Source organism: Rhipicephalus microplus, chromosome 8 (assembly GCF_043290135.1).
Source record: "Rhipicephalus microplus isolate Deutch F79 chromosome 8, USDA_Rmic, whole genome shotgun sequence".
In the NCBI taxonomy this organism is placed as follows: Eukaryota; Metazoa; Arthropoda; class Arachnida; order Ixodida; family Ixodidae; genus Rhipicephalus; species Rhipicephalus microplus.
Window position 1 is genome coordinate 102,098,261 of NC_134707.1, and position 13,795 is coordinate 102,112,055.

General features: G+C 45.1%; 1 long non-coding RNA gene across 1 annotated transcript; it reads right to left on the reverse strand.

Moving 5' to 3' along the window:
* Positions 1–12,636: 12,636 nt before the first annotated feature.
* Positions 12,637–13,516, reverse strand: LOC142768692 (uncharacterized). Its single transcript, XR_012885398.1, has 2 exons — positions 13,365–13,516; positions 12,637–13,225 (listed from the first exon to the last, which is right to left on the reverse strand). It is a non-coding gene; the product is annotated as an uncharacterized LOC142768692 (long non-coding RNA).
* Between the last annotated feature and the right edge of the window lie 279 nt (positions 13,517–13,795).

The window sequence follows — 13,795 nt, forward strand, 5'->3', positions numbered from 1 at the left end:
GATGAGAAGAAGCAGAAGAAGAAGAAGAAGAACAAGAAGAACAAGGAGTCTGCCTTCGCTTCTCAGTCGTCTCGTACCCGCCACAGCCGGACCTGCGCAGCAGTCTGCTTTTTCAAGGATAGCACGGGAACGACCTCAGCTTCAACTACAATGAGTGAGTGCAACCAGCTTGTCTGCTACAAAGCGGTGGTGGTGGTAAAAAACATTTATTTCAGAAAAAGTCTACTAGAGAGTGCCGACGCTGCAAAGCGGGATGTCGTTACTTCTCTCTGTTTGCATTCATGGAGCTCAGCAGTGCATCTCCTTTTTCGAATGTAGGCGCAGTGCGGCCTCTTGTAGCATTGTGGGTTCTGTCTGTCTTGTTAGCCCTCTTTTAGGGGCAAAGCTACTTATAGCGGCACCCGTTCGTCCCTCGTAGTATGTAACAAGTACAACATTTTGACCTTCAAGGTGGTGCCGGTGAGAGACTTCTTCCGTGCGTTGTTGAACAGTAAAACATAGTGCTCAATGTACATGTCAATGGCTGCTAATGGGGAATGAGAGACAGGAGCATTCGCCTTTTAGTTAACGCGCAGGCAGCGATCACCATTAGCAGCCATTGGCATGTACATTGAGCATTATCTGACAAGAAAGGGTTGCTACGTTATACTCGCTGGGTGTAACCTCCTTAGCTTTAGAAAGGTTTAGCGAGCGTTCAGCCGCAGTGCCATGAATACAATGAACTTGTATATACCATGAATTAACTCGAGGTGGTTAAAAATGGGAAGTAGATACGAAGCGCAAGCCGTAAGAAAGTAAAAGCCGAATTCTCCGCCTCTCATTTCCCATTAGCAGCCATTGGCATGTACATTGAGCACTATCTGACTGAAAAAGTTTGCTACGTCATACTCGCTGGGCGTAACCTCCTTGGTTTTCGAAAGGTTTAGCGAGCGCTCGGCCGCAGTGCCATGAATACAGTGAACTAGTATATACCATGAACTCGAGGTGGTTAAAGGTGGGAAGTGAACCCGAAGCGCAAGCCGTAAGAAAGTGTGCGTGTGCCACCTCTCGTTTAGTCCTTGGAATGTCCGCTGGATGGCGGTGCTTCTATAAGGGGAATATATGATGAAAAGATGCGAGATGGTGGTACTTGGAGTGTTGAATAGATGGACGAACAGACACATAGACATATGCATGGATGGACGCATGAACGGACGCAGGGGCGGCTGCATGGACGAACGCAGGGACGGACGCACGAACAGACGCACGCACGGACGGGCTGATGGATGCATGGACGGTCACACTGACGGACGCATGTACGGACGGAAGCAAGAACGAATGGACGGACGAATTCTTCGCCCCACTCTCCATCATTCACTCCGTTGATATGCTGCACTCTTTTTTTCTAATGTATATGTGCACTATTTTATTGCGTAAGCTTCATACCTCACAGCACTTTGAGCGTGAGGTTGGTATTTCAGTGTAGATCTATAGAGCACGAAAAAAAAACGATGGAGTAAGACACGACACATACAGCGACTCTATATGTCACACCTTTGTCTCTGTGTGCTTTTCCTTTAGCTTTTCAACTACGCTGCGATATAAGGCTTCACTGCCGACAATGGTACCACGAGATGAAACGAGCTCGGCAGCCGTCTCAGCAAAGACAACGGTGATAGAATGACGCATGAGGAATCAACGTTTCTATTGATCTGTCAAATATAGCGGCTGTGCACGACACGACATATTCCTTTAGCTCAGGTGTTCAAACGTCCTCCATCGCTTCCTATTGACCTTGAGCCGCCACAACTCGAGTAATAGAGGTCAAGGCTCAATCGCAGCACTGCAATTAGGCACAAGAGCATTATCATGGCTGCCTAATGAAAGCGCACACCGTGCGACCTGCCGCATGCTTCGAGATTGGCGTGACAATACAAGCCTCCTGGGGCCTTCTCCACCTGGGGTAGCTGGAAGGGGCGTGTTTCGCGTGATGCTCACGCGGCCATATGGTTGCGTGTTTCTGTCACTGGCGAAGTTTTCGTTTACCGAGTTAACGTCAGGGCTTGCTGTTATGTAGTGCTAAGTGTCTCTTTTATACATATAATGTGGCACGTTGTAAGCCATTTACGCACCCCACTGCGGTGGTCTAGAGGCTAAGGTACTCGGTTGCTGACCCGCAGGTCGCAGGTTTGAATCCCGGCTCGGCGGCTGCATTTCCGATGGAGGCGGAAATGTTGTAGGCCCTTCTGCTAAGATTTGGGTGCACGTTAAAGAACCCCAGCTGGTCGAAATTTCCGGAGCACTTCACTACGACGTCTCTCACAATCATATCGTGGTTTTATGACGTTCAACCCCGCATATCATATCATCAAGCCATTCGCGCAAAATAACATCGCTAAATGTAACTGGGTTCAAAATAGAGCCTCAAGGTTCATTTTTAGATATCAGTGTTGAACGCAGTCTGTAACAAGCCTAAGAACAAAGCCTCATATTCTTACATAGCATGAAAAATTGAACATCAACAGCATGAACTTCTTTTTGCAGATATTCTATGGCATTTACAAAGCAGAGATAACAAACGTTCTTACTGTAGATCCGTCCTATTTGCGGACAAAGCACAGTAAACATAATAAACTTTTGAAGCACGACATCGAAAATTCTTTCATCGTATCCGCTGTTGACACATGGAATAAGCTTCGGAAGGACGTTGTACTGGGTATAACGATGTTAAAGGTTTTAAAAGCGCGTCATTGGATTAAGTGTACCGGTGAAAATGTACTCACTTGCTAACCTATGTTGTGCAGAGTCGGCTGCAACGTGCGCATTGAATGCTGCAGTTCTTTTTGTTTCTCTTTTCTTTTTTTGCGTTTTGTCAAGTTGTGAGGTTTTCTTCCCTTTTTGAAGTGGCTTTTGAAATGGCTGTAGTTGTCCCAGTTGAGCAACTCCTGTTTTGGCATGTATGCTAACAGTATGAATAAATAAAAAAATATGGCGGCATGTGTAGGCGTGCGTGTGTATAGTAGCAAACTCTGATGTCCATAACGGCGAAGCGTCGCGTACGAAGCCTACGAGTGACATCTGAATCGCAAATACACCACATCAGAGGATGCGCGGCTCCAGTAACGTGCCTGCCTTGCATTCACCCTTGATTATCTCTACGGCTACGATGACTGAGTTTTCCGTTGAATCGCTGTCAACGTTATAGACACATTTTATACTTTAAACTTATTTTTGTTTCGTAATACCAATCAACAGTGAGAACGGTTCAATTCGTTTTCTTTATTTTTTCGCTTGATTTTTTATCTAACGCGAACGTTCAGAACGCTTTCGAGGGCCAAAGCAGTCGTCGCGGGCGCTGAGATAAAAGGTAAAAACTGGAAGGCAGACACAATAATAGCGCCGCGCATGCTCAGATGAGGCGTTTTGCGACTTCAGGTGTCACTCGTGGTGATCTGTGCATGACGCTTTGGCGTTGTAGACATGAGAGTTGAGCGCTGTTCATGTCAGTGTGGGCGCTTGTTTGCCTGTGTTTACGCACGAGATTTTCGGGGTGCTCAATTTTCAATGTGCTTTGTAGTCACCACCTTTGAGGGATGTCTTTTTCAGTCAAGGCATATTGCAAGACGGGACTGATACGGTACTTTTTGAATATATTTGAATTAAGTTTGTAGCGCAACAAGGTTGCGGAGAGACCAGGCAAAAAACCTGCACTGGGCAGCTTCAGGAGAACCTGGTCACCTCACACACTGAGTGTTTACAGCAGTTCAAGGCATGACCTATACCTGATGCATGAACAGAACTGCAGAAACAGTAAACATACACTCCTAATGAACAACATACACTCCTAAGAAACATACACTCCTAAGAACTAATGAACAAGGGTATTGGGGAAACATTTGAATAACCGAGGTAAAAATAAATACCCGTAGTGTCGCAGAGGCAAAAAAAGCTAATAAAACACCAGGTGCACCCACGGTGACACAGTCAATCGTACGAATATGCTACGTAGGCTTTTCAGAGAAAGAGTGGATACACCGAGAGCATTTTTTTTTAACTGATTTAAAATTGTTGGTAAACAAAACTGTAGCATTTGGTCACCATATACAGTTCTGTTTTTGTTGGCAATCCAAGGTTCAACGTGACGAAATTTATAAAAGCAATTATGTTGCTGTAAAGGTGCTTGTTGTCATCATTCTTAATTTTACTCAGTCTATACATGCAACAAAGCCGATATCTGTACAAAGATTTGATTTTATGATATTAAGATTTGTGAAAAAGAAGCAGTATGCAAAAGATATCACACTCTGCAAACAAGGCGTACAGCTCTTTTTTGTAGTACCTTGATTCGCTGAACATTTTTCGGCTGTAGTGGTCCCCCAGACCAGAATTTTGTATTGAACCAAATAAAGAAACATTTATTTGCATAGTTTCGCTAATGCATGTGGGAAGATAACTGCAATGATGACGCATAGTACCTATTGCTCTAGATTTATAATTGACTAAGTAATTCATTTTTCAATCTTATGGCATAGTTTCAGAAAGATATACGCCAAGTGATCTGAAAGGTGACAGCATTTCTGTTTCATTATTGTTTAATTATTTCGGGCTTAATTGAAATTGCGCACAACGCGGCTGAAGCATTACTGCTTTTCTCTTTCCTACATTATTTTAAGACAAATGCTTGTCGTCCACTTGTGTATACTTGCAAGCACCTTATTAGCTTGATTAGACATTTCACAACCTGAGTCACCTTGAAAAAACATGCTTGCATCGTATGCACAAATTATGCGCTTTGATGATGGGTCAATCATTGGCATCTGTCCATTCTTTGACGTCACGCAGCTATTTTCGATTTTGCAGGTTCATGTTTTCACAGTTAAAACATTAAATTTATTGTTACGTAGAACTTCGTTTTTTTCGATTCGTTTGTTTTGCAGTGATAGCTGTAGAAATCGGATGATAAATCCCGGTACTTTGCTTTGACGCGAGGGCAACCTATGTACCACTTCCATATCAGTAGCCGCCAGCTGTGACAAGTTCACTAAATTATCTACTTCAATTAGCTTTGTTACGAGATTTTTCGTAGTCGGTGACTGGCATCTCATGCACTTCAACGTTAAGCTTCCTGCTGCTCTATTCAAGGTCGTTTAGAGATGCACTGATTTGCTGAATTTCCCTTGACTTTAAATAGGTTTCGAGCTTGGCTACTTTCTTCTTCAACCTAGCTAGTTCTTTTTTCTGGGCAGTTTGACGACTCATAATATCATCGCATTTTTAAGACAGTGGTTGGATTGCGACCTTTACGTCGTCGACCTGCTCTGGCAAGCTGGTAAGCATGTCTTACTTGCGAGCTATCTCAGCCAAGGTGACAGAAAGGTCGGTATCTATCGCCTGTCCTTTCGCTGTGTTAGCTTTTAGTGCTCTGCATAACGCACATTGCCACGTCATACGCCCACTCCCGCCTTTACTTTTATACGTGGTTTCACTGCAGCCAGAACAATCTCTGAGATGGTAGCCGTACTCATATTGGAGCACTTCAGGCAGCGTTCATCTCCATGAAGGGAGTCGTTGCAGGACCGGCACCGCATCTTCACTCGCCCATCAAGTGTACAGTGTCAATTTTTATGAAAGGGAACATGGGAACGCGTGGCCTGCGTACTCCGGCGGCTGCTAGCAGCGCGTTCAGGCGGGAGCGATAGCAACCACAGTCTCTTTTCAGGTCAACTCGCGGCAAGGAAAACAACCATTTGCTGCTGATATAGAAGCAGCGGCGAGATTGCGACGTACACCCTTCCCCTTCGAGCCGAATACGCGAGAGCCAATAATCACCTTGAAGCAGGGGGGAGGGGGTCAAACCTGGATGTTTGATATCAGCTACGACTGGTTGTTTTGCTCACCCCGAGGTGACGTGAAAAGAGACTGTGGTTGCTCTCGCTCCCGCTTGAACACGCTGCTAAAAGCCACCGGAGCACGCAGGCCATGCGTCGCCGTGTTCCCTTTCATGAAAATCGACACTATACACGTAGTGCAAAAGAGTACGAAAAAGCCAGAGCACTTCACACCAAAAGAAATATCAACATGGTGGCGCTGGGGGTGGCGGTGGCATAAGGTACAGGGTAACACAAGTCCTGTCAGGAATTAACCTGTGTTTACCAACCTGCAAAGGGTAAAATAAAGATTTAAGGGGGCGTCCTTCCATCAACGCTGTCACCGCTCATGTGAGCTAGGTCAGCTTGACTGTCACGAGCACAGCGAACACAGCCAAGATGAAAAACAGCGTTTGTGACAATATTGAAGCCGGCACACCTTTGTCGCGTTGCGTCCGGCAAAGGGTAGAATAAAGATGTAAGGGGGCGGGGGGGGAGGGCTTTTTTTACTACCGCCATCAGCGCGCAGTCCTGCATCCGCAATTTGGAGCATTATGGCCGTGTAAGAGTATGCTGACAATAGTGGCCAGGGCCCCGCAGTGTTGCATAACCATCCCGCCCAAAAAAACGTACTGTTCACTTTCGCCGAAAATCTGGTGTTTAAGTGCAGGCGTTTTTGATAAGCACTACCGGTACTCCTTTTTTTTAAATTCCGCCATTACGAAGCTTTCTTCGGCAGGGCTAGGTGAAATCCTTGTGCTGAGCTTCCACGAACCATGAACACAGCTGTGACTGTTTGCCAATTTTGATGCCGACATTAAACGCGGAGGGCAGGCTCAGCAATTCATTTCCTTTTTTTTCGTACAGGTGACGAGTCAGCATTCCAGAGCGGATACGACTCCACCATAGAAGAGAGCAACTTCGGCTACTCATCGGCAGGGCAGTCAACTGTGGGTTAGTACGCCGCCAAATTTCACTTCGTTCTCCAAAGCAGCTGTTAAGTGAGTACATGCTACGGCGTCTCGAATGGGCAGAATATTTGGCATACATGTATCTTTCCGACTACAGATATACCCTGTAGTTTATTTTAGAAAAGCGTCCATCAATGTATGTAGTTTAATTTTTACTTAGGTAAAGAGAGATCATATACTACGTCTAAATATTTTATACGTTCCTATACCACAGCAGTCCAGGCGGCGCAAGTGTTCGGGCACCTTTTTTGGTCCAGCCTTCTTGCGCCTTGCAGTACTATCAGAGAGAATACTACGGCAGCTTTCCAGCAGTGGTGCCAGGCCTGAAAAAAATGACTGATTTGATTGGCCTTTCTTTTTTTTTCTTTATCCTATCTTGTATTTGTTGTTTTTCCTCGCTGTTTTGAATATCTTTATTATATTGGCCTGTTTTATTATCTTTCCCTATATGTGTGCATATTTCTTTGGCTTTCTCGTTCTTTGCACCTTTGTCTATTTCTAAAGTTGTCGTGTCTATTTAAATTAGCCTCTTTTTGTTTCTACTTTTTGTGTCTTTCTGTGTTGTTTCTTTATAAGTTTTGCACGTGTTTTCATTTCTTTAATTCTTCCTATATTCATTTTGCCTATCTATTCATCGGTCTTTCTCATTCTTGCGTCTATCTCTGTTTTCTTCTTTCTTTCAGTTCTGTTTCTTTTCACCTCTATCGCTCTATGTATTGCTCACTCTTTCTCTCTTGCTTGATACCCGTATCGTTCTCTATCATGATATCTCTCTTTCACACACTTTGCGTGGTCAACTTCACTGAGGAGAGTTTTAGTTTAACGGTCATATCTGCTGATGTGGTGCACTCAGTGGTCGAGCCAGCATTTGTTCTGTGGCACGTACCCAGCTTGCGCGACAGAGCCCATGTTAAGTTTCGCTGTTGAAAACCGCCGACTTCATATACGCCATAATGCCCTACTCTGCTAACTAGACCCAGAAAATAGAAGGCTAAATGAACAAGCCGCAAAGCGTTCCCCATTCAGCGCACAAGCACAAAGCCGAACAAAGCGATCAATCTCAGTAGAAATGCACTCATGCTCAATAGTTACATAGAGCCAGCAAAATTTCATATATCAGTTTAATACAGGAATCTATGTGCAGAAATCTATCATACAGGAATCTCTCAAGAATATTTACTGAGGTGTCCTCGAGAAAACTTTTGAAACGCATGTCCCGAATGCTTGCTCAGATCGCATAACGACAAGAATTCAATACACTTCACTTATATAGAAACAATGCAAAATTTCAGGAGACTAGTGTGCTATGTAGCAACAGCACTTGCCTTCCAAGTGTTCGTCCTCAAGGCTCATTTCGCCACTGATCCTCTGAGGGACGCGCTTTAATTGTTGTTCGGCGGGTATCTCACGGAACATTTCAAATCCTCTACTCGCTATGCTTTATCCTTGATATGGTTGCATGATAAATTTTCGGTAGCATGGGCTCATCTAATCTTTATTATTTATTCAACAATCTTTATTCAATCAATCAGTGATAAATCAGTTACAGAGTGCAATATAGACATGTAAGGGACAAAGTTGGCCGAATGAAAAATTAATATATGATAGGTGTCATGGCTCGTTCCAGTCAATAAGGCATATAAGTAGCAGTAGCGTGCACGTGTTAAAATATTACTAAACAGAGGAATACCGAGAGTTTCACTTGTTATACAACAGTTCATAAAACATCGTTAGAAAAACACTTATACTTTGAGACCTGCCAGTAAGACTTAGTCTATATAACGGTGTAGTGTAATACCTTTTTAAAGTCACAAAAACAATGTATGTGTGGAAATATTCAGACTTTTTGAATAACAACCCTGCCATTACAAATCACTAAATTAAAATGTCACGATTACTCATACACGTAAACTATAGCGAAAAGCCTGTGTGATTTCATAGGAAAAGGACGAGGAATAACGTTATTGAAAGAGCGGCGAGTTGGCGGAGTGGGCCAACGTCTCCGCCTAGGCGACGGCCTGGAGTCCTTGAATCCTGGCAGCTTCCTTGGTCCGCTGGACATTCCACCTTATCTTAATTCGAGGACGGAGCCTAGCATTGGGGAAGGCTGTCAGTAGAGGCCACGTATTCGTTATGGGGTCTAATATCTCGGCATTCCCATAACATATCCTCCAAAGCGGCACCGGAGTCGCAATGCTTGAACTTTCCGTTGCGCAGATACTGGGATATGTATTGTGCAAGAGCACAGTATTCGAATACTTCCTAATTTGCAAGAGCTGCCATTCGACGGATGGTTTTTCTTTGGTTGATTTTCGGGGAGGAGGCGGCAATATGCCCCAATGTAATTGATAATCTTTTGTGGTATCGTTGTATCTGGTCATTCTGTATTCGCACTACCACTCGTCGACAGCGCCGGCATCACCACAGCATGCTGGGGCGGCACTTGAGTGGGCAGATCGATAGGAAAGCCCTTGAGCTGCGTCATGTACAGCCCCGTTGTTGCTGTCTCCTGTGAGGGCTTCAGCGGATGTCCATGTAATGTATGTATTTCAGTTGCTTGCTTGACAGCCTCCAAGTAAACTGCGTAGCGCCTTCGGGTGTATTCGGTCGTTGGCAATTTGAGAGTCCCTGACTATCACGGCTGCGTTTGTGTGAGCTACTTGTAGTGCTATGGTTACCTTTTTCGCTGTATCACTAATCGTTGTGCGTATCGTCACGCACGTGACGATACGTACCAACTGCGTCTTTCTTAATAACGAGTATTTTCTTTGTTTCCTTTCTCCTGGTCTGTCGTCTAGCTTTACTGTGTTGGGAGTGCATGTTTTTTGGCAAGAGGGGTATCATCATTGTGTCCCCGATCTTTCGGGATATCCTCCTTTAAACCGTGTTGTCGGTGATAGGTTTTATGCCTAGTCGCTCTATGACGTGCCTTCTTGCTCTCTTGCTCGTGTCTTAAAGAGTCATTCATATTGTGCCGTACCTTGCACCTCAATGGGCTCATTTGTGGCATTGTGCAATCCTAGTTGTAGCAGACTGTCCGTGTTTGTGCTAATCGGTAGTCCTATTGCTAGTTTGAATATGATGTGGATGAGGCAGTATAACTTGATCTTTTTCGGTGACTTGTCATTTGAAGTACGGTGCTACGTATACCATTCTACCTTTCACAAATGCCTGCATTAACCTTATGATGTTTTCCTCCCTCATGCCACTCGTTTTGATTGCTATCCTTTTTACGAGCCTTATTATTTGTGAGCTACGTTTGTATCCTATAATCAGAGGGTTCATCCGTTGTTGCCCTTGGCATTATAGAGATGCTGACACCCCTTGTTAAGTTGTTTGCGCCACTTCACACACCTGTTTCACGCTTAAGCCGCAGTGCGAGTTCACAACTTCCGATCAGTAGGTGCATTGTGCTCGCAAGTGTTTGTTATCACCGCCATGATTATTGATATGGTTAGATCGGTAGCCGGCAATGACCCCTGGTGGCAAGCCTTCTGGGCAAGCCTTTTTAGCGGCACGAGAGTCTTGAGCGAGTCTCTTTCGCGCGTGGCGTTTGGCGCGAACGGCCGTCTCTCGCGGCGTGTCCCCGGTGCACGGCACTGCGCGCCGTCTGCCAGGGCGCCGGGAGCCCTCGTGGGGAGTAAAACATTCGCTGCCTTGTGTATGCTACGTTGTTTATTCAGACGCAAGAACAGAGCGACTTTCTTTCACTAAGGTGGTATTCGGGATGTGCATTCAACATTTCAGGGATCCATATGCTGTTGCCTTTGTGTACCGTATTTTGTTTGTATCCTTTCGCTGTAGTAACCTATGCATTTAAGGATGGCTGTAAATCCGTCTTCGAGAATATGGATTGTGAAATGCGACCGCATTAGATTTACATTTATTGCATATGATCATCTATGTTTTTATTTTTCTTTAAGATTTTCTCAAACGATAATAGTTTGTGTTTGTAAAAAAGTGGGGTTGAATGCTTTTGAGAATTAATGCCTTCGATTATTCCTACTATTCTTTTGTGTAGTATGGCACATGAAGAACAATGCAAAGGCGGACAAGTGCAGCTAGCAACTCGTAATTGATAGGAATATTGGGAGTAACACATGAGCTGTGTGTCAGTGCCCTTGCCGTGTCCGGTGTTGAACAAGTGGTATCAGCCATTTATCAATATCATCAATATAGCTCGTCCACGCATATAATTAAGCTACGTATTACTGTTTATTAGAGTACGTTCACTTGGAGTCCGGATTCGGAAAGCGGAGAAGTGGTTCTGGAAAGCAAACGTGGAATATCTGCTTAAGCCGACGCAATAAAAGTGACCCCACAGTCGCTTTTCGGGATGGCGCCGGAACCGCAGTCACTCAGCGCCCGTGATGGTCGTGCGCAGTCCTGCGTAGTGCCGCAAGATGGCGACACATCTACCGTGGGTTGGTGTATTGCACCTTCCCGTGGCGGAGCTGGAAGAAGCCAGAAGGCGATATTTTCAGTCTGAATAGCTGCGCGCACTCGCTGCCTTTCAGCTTCAAAATCCACTTGCCCGCTTGTGTGCTGTGTGCTCGGTATGAAGACACATTTATTTTTAAGATACTCCTATGAAGGAGCGCTCAACACCCATGTGACTAAAATGCATGATACCGTGTCCGCGTCATGAATTATTTTGAGATGAAATTCATTAAAGGGGTGGTGCCAGCAAACTTTGAGGCTACCCCAAGCCTTTTGTGGGTTTTCTCTGTATGCAAGGACTCTCCACACAAAGAGTCGGACACAACAAACGCGTAAAATATGTTTTAATTCACTTCCAAAAGTGTACCTGAATGCTCACTCTAGCGATCCAGTCCCATCGCTTGCGCAGAAACACTGACGTTTCTAAATAATAGGAGAAGCAACGTCAGTGTTCGTGACGTCACACCAGTTTTGTAGTGACGTGAGTGACCTCCGATATCTCCGAAATGAGGCTACTGTTAAGCCTGTTTCACATGCGAGCGAACGAGCGGCGGCGGCCACAGCGATTAGCGGCGGGAGGACGCGCGGAGGCGCGTTCGTTTCACATGCGCCGCTGCTACCGCTGCTCTTCCGCGACACCCGCCGCTCTAGCGGTAGCGGGCAGTGTTGTCCGCGGAATCCGCCGGTTGACCGCTGTTTTCAGCGGTATCTGAAAGCCGCACTCTCCTCCAAGTGTCCTTCCTTTGGCGCCCCGTGCTACGAGGCTCATCATCAATAGCCGCTCGACTTTTACGTGTCTGTACACTGATTGAACTATTTGTAACACGAATATTACAACAAATAAGCAACGTTTGCAGTTGCTTTTTGTTTTGTCCTGTCTTTTTCAGGTATGATTCGTGTTGCGCGCCCATATAACCGACCATGGAGAAGCAAAAAAAAAAAGGAAAGAGTTTGCTTGTATGGGTTTTTTATACAGCTATTCCGGGTAGGCGAATGCTTAGAAACTGCGAGCGTGTTTTGCGCAGCACTTCCCATGTTTCTCCGATTCATTGCTTTTGCTTTCAGCGATTTAACTTTCAATTGGTAGCCTTCGGCCGTGAAACTTAAATGCATGCTCCTAGGCATGTGTTGCTGTACTGGTGCCTGAAATCAACGGCTGTTCTTCGTAATCTGTGCATTGTACATTGTGCTCGCTACCCAACGTATGTTTGCTGGCCAGCCACGCATTCCGGCACTAGAAACTGGCCAGTGCCGCAGGACTTGTCGACTGCCTGCCAGCTTGAGCGCTGTGCAGCGCATTAGGGGACGTAGGGACGCGAGTTTGAACCCCAATGTGCTTGAATTGGCCATTCAATAAATACAGATACTGACGCATGAAGTTCACTGCCTAATTCTATTTTATTTTCAATCTGCACTCACCAACCGTATAAACGCAGTGAAAGAGGACGGCGTCCCTCGCTATAGGTGTAGCAAATATGGAGTAGATCCATCTTCAAATCTATAAGCATTTCTTGTGGCGTGCTTTGCAGGTATGGTTTCAAAGACAAAAGAAATAACCCGTTAGCGTCCATCGCCTTGTGAGCCGCAATGACGTTGCGCACTGCGTTCAGTTCATCGTCGACAGTTTCCAATTCTCTTTTTCGCTGCCGCTTTGACATTTGTTGTGGCGTCGATGAAACTTCCTCACTTTCTCTTGGGCAGCTGGCACCCTGTAATGGATTGGAAAGTGGTGGATTGGAAGACGGTGGATTGCCGGGAGGCGGATGGTGGGGTGGCGGATTAGGGGGTGTTGTAACCCGTTCTGGTACGCTAGGTTCTTGGAATATAATTTCAAACGGATTTCTTGTGGCGGGGCAGTTATCAACATCTGAACCCTTCCGGAAAGCTTGCGATGGGAGGTCGAGTGGCTCCACAGGCAAGGACGTTGGAACCGCTGTTTCCTCGCTGGCATCCATGTTACTGATGCTCCTGAAAGCAATGTATAATTCAGTAAATAAATGACTATACATTACAAAAACGACAGCAAGCATACGAGTACTATGTTACATTGGCTATTTAAAATTCGTGCTTAATATTGCCACATGATATTTACAATTACGTCACGTACCGCCTAGGTTCCAATACGTCTCTGAGGAAAGTCATCTGTTCAGTGTGCGGCCAATATGCTGTCTTCGATGGAGCTGCAGCACCGCTCTTTTTTATTTTTTCTTCTTTTTTTCCTGAATGTGTCCTTTAGGTTCTTCCAACGTGCTTGAAGTTCGTCTGCTGTCACTTAATAGGAAAAACTTCACATTAGAGCAAATCTTTTAGAATATTATATGCCTGGCACATCTATTTTGAAACTATAAGTTAAAAAAATAAGTCTTTACATGAACAACGTGTACGAAAAGAAAATGTTCACAAACGGTAGAGAAATAATCCCATGTGACACGTGACGCATCTCGTTCCTAAATTTTATAAAAGCAGATGGGAATGTGTGTGAGCATTCAAAATGATGAATTGATGGACTTTAGTGCCACCCCATAGCTCCATGCTTGG